The sequence below is a fragment of the Salvelinus sp. IW2-2015 genome, linkage group LG23 (genome assembly GCF_002910315.2).
Source record: "Salvelinus sp. IW2-2015 linkage group LG23, ASM291031v2, whole genome shotgun sequence".
NCBI lineage: Eukaryota > Metazoa > Chordata > Actinopteri > Salmoniformes > Salmonidae > Salvelinus > Salvelinus sp. IW2-2015.
Window position 1 is genome coordinate 2,960,516 of NC_036863.1, and position 5,435 is coordinate 2,965,950.

Below are 5,435 nucleotides of genomic sequence, written 5' to 3' on the forward strand. Positions count from 1 at the left end.
AATCATGAGAAAAAAAAAAGATAATTACTTGACACATTGGAAAGAATTAAATACAAAAAGAGCAAACTTAGAATGCTGTATTTGTCCCTAAACAGAGAGAACACAGTGGCAGAATACCTGACCACAGATGACCTGACCCAAACTTAAGGAAAGCTTTGACCTATGTACAGACTCAGTGAGCATAGCCTTGCTATTGAGAAAGGCCGCCATAGGCAGACCTGGCTCTCAAGAGAAGACAGGCTATGACAAACTGCCCACAAAATGAGTGGAAACGAAGCTGCACTTCCTAACTCCTGCCAAATGTATGACCAATTAGAAGACACATATTCCCTCAGATTACACAGACCACAAAGAATCGAAAACAAACCCAATTTTGATAAACTCCCATATCTATTGGGTGAAATACCACAGCGTGCCATCACAGCAGCAAGATTGTTGACCTGTGCCACAAGAAAAGGGCAACCAGTGAAGAACAAACACCATTGTAAAGCTACCCATATTTATGTTTATTATTTTCCCCTTTGCACATCGTTACAGCACTGTATATATGCATAATATGACATTTGTAATGTCTTTATTCTTTGGAACTTCTGTGAGTGTAATGTTTACTGTCATTTTTATTGTTTATTTCACATCTATTGGGTGAAATACCACAGCGTGCCATCACAGCAGCAAGATTTGTGACCTGTTGCCACAAGAAAAGGGCAACCAGTGAAGAACAAACACCATTGTAAATGCTACCCATATTTATGTTTATTTATTTTCCCCTTTGCACATCGTTACAGCACTGTATATATGCATAATATGACATTTGTAATGTCTTTATTCTTTTGGAACTTCTGTGAGTGTAATGTTTACTGTTCATTTTTATTGTTTATTTCACTTTTGTATATTATCTACTTCACTTGCTTTGGCAATGTTAACATATGTTTCTCATGCCAATAAAGCCCCTTGAATTTAATTTAATTGAATTGAGAGAGAGAGCGAGAGAGAGAGCAGGGGAGAGATTAAGAGGAAGAGAGAGAGAGAGTGCGTGGGAGGCATGCAGCATATCCCTCTACAATTAAAAGCCTCTCTCTCTCCTTTCGATCCCTCTCTCTCTGTGCTGTGACGTTTTCTTCAAATCCTGATGCCCTCCCCCTTGCGTCGTGCCGCTATCTGCGAATATCGTCAGGATAATTATTCGCTCAGAGGCATCTGAGGCACAAGCATCTGCCTCTCCTTCTGTTGACCTCTAGTCCCCCTCCTCCTCTTTCTCCTCCTCCTCCTCCTCCTCTTTCTCCTCCTCCTCCTGCTGCCTTCTCTAGCCTGTTCTACCTTCCTACTCCTCAGATTCACTACCTTCAACAGAGTCTTGATCAACTAAACATGCATGCATTGACTTTCTTAGAATGAGAAAGAAAGGTAGATAGAACAGTAGATGGATGATATAGAGGGGAAGTGAAAGAGAGAAAGAGAAAGAGAGAGAGGGCAGGCAGACTGTATGGAGAGAGAATGATGAATGCGAAAAGGCTTTCATATTCAAAAGGAAGATTGAAATGGGAACTTATCAGGGTGCCACTTTTCTATCTCTTTAACACTAGGGACACACTCCATGCTTGTGTGTGCCACCGGTCTGTCACACCAATATGATTGGTCCCTAAACATGATCCCTTTTTTCTAGGTGTCTGGTGATCCTTCCCCCTTAATGCAGTTTCAGCCACTCAGGAGTCAGGAGGGTAGAGACACCTCCTAGCATTTCCCTGCAGGAAGGTATATGTTCTAGATCTGTGGCTCTAGATGTAGGAAACAGCTGAGGAATTCTCAGTCACGTTAACAGCCATCGACTTGTAGACACACCCTAGGCTTACGGTGACTCAATATCACCATCTGTACACTACATACAGTATTACCTGGTTCCAAGTACTGTTATGTATCAACATGAATTGAATCCTGTTCATTATGTAGACCTCTTGAATTTAGCTCCAACATCAGGGTGGCTATGTGACTGATTTAGTAGTTGTTTATATACAGAACATTAGAAGACAAGCATTATGCATCATTATGGGGAAAAAGCCCCAGCATTGTGAACATTATCAGCCAGAAGTCAGTCTCTGTCTGGTAGACGTCACCAAGCATGCAGAGCTCATCAACTGCTTAATTAGCAGCTCATAAAACGGGTGGGGAGATCAAATGACAAAATATTCATGATATACGTACATTAGACTAGTGAGAGGGGGATAGGCTCTCCAATGAGAGGGGGATAGGCTCTCCAATGAGAGGGGGATAGGCTCTTCTCTCTCAATGCAGCAGGGGGTATAGGCTCTCAATGAGAGGGGGATGAATCTCAATGAGAGGGGGAATAGACTCTCCATGTTTAGAGGGGGGCCATTTAGGCGTCTCCAATTGAGAGGGGATAGGTCTCTCCTAAATGAGAGGGGGATTTAGGCCTCTCCCAATGAGGAGGGGGAATGAGCTCTCGCATTATGAGAAGGTGGATAGAACTCTCCAAATGGAGAGGGGGTATGGGCCTCTGCCAATGAGTTTGTGTGTTGTGTATTTATGGCTCTTTCCTATATGAGACCGTGCTATTGTTGTACCAGTTGACTCCTTCCAACACTTGAGAGGGGGATTTCATTTAGGCTTGCTACCCAATGAGAGGGGATCTATATGGCTCTCCAATGCGAGGGATAGATCTCAATGAGAGGGGGATTAGACTCTCCAATGAGAGGGGGATGACTCTTCAATGAGAGGGGGATAGGCTGCTCCAATGATGAGGGGACCTTAGGTCTCTTCAATTGAGTCAGGGATTTGGACTCTCCATCGAGAGGGAGGTGGCTTCTCCAAATGAGAGGTTGGGTATACTAAGGCTATCCATTTATCGAGAAGGCCAGACAGATAAGACTCTCAATGAGCAGAGATTCAGACGGGGACTAGGCTCTCCAATGAGAGGGGATAGGCTCGTCAATGAGTAAGGGGGATAGGCTCTTCAGATGAGAGGGAGGGATACGAACTCGATCCTGATTGAGGGGGGATGGCTCTTTGACAATGAGAGGGGGGAATAGGCCTCTCTAATTGACACGCTTTATTGCGGAGGACTGGCTCTCCATGAGAGAATGGGGCTTATATCGGCTTCTCTCAATAGAGGGGGATTTGCGTTGTCTGTTGTCAATGAGTGGGTGATAGGCTCTTCCAATGATTGGATTCTGGCAGAAGACGCGATTTGCCTACTCCTTCCACCAGCCTCTCCCCAATTGATCAGAGGTTTGGGATTAGGACTCTTCCAAATGTAGCAGGGGGGTATACTCGGCTCTGCACTCTATAGGAGAAGAGGGATCAGCTAATAACACTACTTCGCGCTCTCCCACTCCATACAAGTCTTTAGTATCCCGACACAAGGGATAGGCTCTCCAATGAGTAGGCGGGTTTGGAATAGGCTCTGGCTTCAGATGTAGTAGGGGTGGAGATAGGTGCGGATCTCCACTACCTGAGAGAGGGGGATAGGCTCTCCAATGAGATGGGGGATAATTTGGCTCTCTTCAATAAGAACGCACGAGGGGATTAATGGCTCTCACTAATGAGAGGCGGGTGTAGGCTCTCTTCTCAACAGAGGGGGTCATTCACGGCTCTCGCAACGTTTATTGAGCCAGGGGGGTTGGGCATCACTCTTCCATATGAGATGGGGGCTGGTGCTCTTCGAATGTAGAGGGGTGGGCTGGGGCTCTTTTGTCTACATGAAGAGGGGATTTGGCTCTTCAATGAGAGGGTGTGGCCACGGTTCATACAAGATTGGCTTCCGTCTCAATGAGAAAGGGGCTGTGGTCGACTTTTGTTTTTTTCCCAAGACGCGCCGCGATACGGTGCTCTTACTCATTGAGTAGCGGGAGAAGGTGGGCTCTCCAATGCAGAGGAGGGATGGGCTTTCCAGATGCTCCACTTCCCATGATTTGGTTTCAGTAATCCTCTCAATAAAAACAGGAGAGGCATGACATCCAAAGAAAGCGTGTAGGCACCAGATAATTGTTATGATAGGATTCACTGGGAAAATGAAGCAGGTCACAAGTTGCACAAAGCATTTTCAGTAAGAAAGACAGAAGGCAGGCATACATTTACATCTCCGATTATTGGTGATTTAATGACATCTCCACATTTGATCGACAACGGCTAGTTTCAGGATCTAATTTTTATAAAATTGATAACATCTAACTGCCAAAGAAATTCAACCAGCTTAGACTCTAATGTCATGTTAGAATTAATGCTTTATTCATGAGCGATAGCCTATTCCCCCAACAATAGTCTTAGGAAAATGAAATAGTAAGAAAAACTATTAATTTAACCAAAAAGAAGATAGTGAAACACAAAAAATAAATAGGCAATAAGCACAGAGAACTTAATAAAATGGAGATTTAACTAGGTATCTGTAAGTCAATAATGCAAGAATGTACGAGCTAGTTGAGTGGTGTGGATTGCGGTAATATTGTACAAGTGGGAAGAGAGACTTAAGTATGTATATGTGATTACACTGCCGATTTGCAGTTTTACCTTTACTTTTACTAAAAAGCCATGTAGAAAGGTCTCGTCCATTCTTTAAAAATCATATAAGGTACACTTAACAAACTGTGAAGAGACTCGGAATACTTAAAACAAAAAACTCAGAAAATCACATTGTATGATTTTTAAGTATTATTATTGCGATTTGTATTTGCAATTTATGACAATCCAGTAATTTGATCACCTACCAAACGTAGTTAATTCCGCTCTCACAGACGTGTTAGTCCTTTTCTTTTAAGAAGCCCTCCTGTTCTCCACACTCATTACCTGTATATGACACACTCGTACCAAATGTATAAAAGACACACTGCCACACATCAATAAACCAGTACAATCCAACCTCATCCACATATGGCCAAGACCAGGAGCTGTGTTTAAGCGACTTCAGGGATAGAAGCTCTGAATGACCTGCACAAGGATGGGATTGCTATCAGGACAATGTACGGCTAGCAGTGGTGGAGAAGGCAACAACTGTTTGGCGGCAATTAATTAGAATATGGAAGAAGTTCAAGATGACGGTCAATCACCCTCGGTCTGGGGCTGCCATAAAGCAAGATCTTACCTCAGGTGGGTGCAATCAATGTATCATGAGGACGGATGAGGGATCAGCAAAGAACTACACGGCAGGCACCTGTCAATGACCTGAAGAGAAGCTGTGACCACAGCCTCCAAAGAAAACCATTCAGTACCACACTACAGTCCGTCATTGGATTTAAAATCCTTTGCAGACGCACGCCAATGGTCCCCTTTCTGCTCAAGCGCCAGCGCATGTCCAGGCCCGTCTGACGTTTTTGCCAATGCCATCTAGGATATCCAGAGGAGGAACTGGGAGAAGGTCAGTGGTCTGAAATGAGACAAAAATATAACAGCTTTTTTGGTCTAAACTCACTCGCCGTGTTTGTACG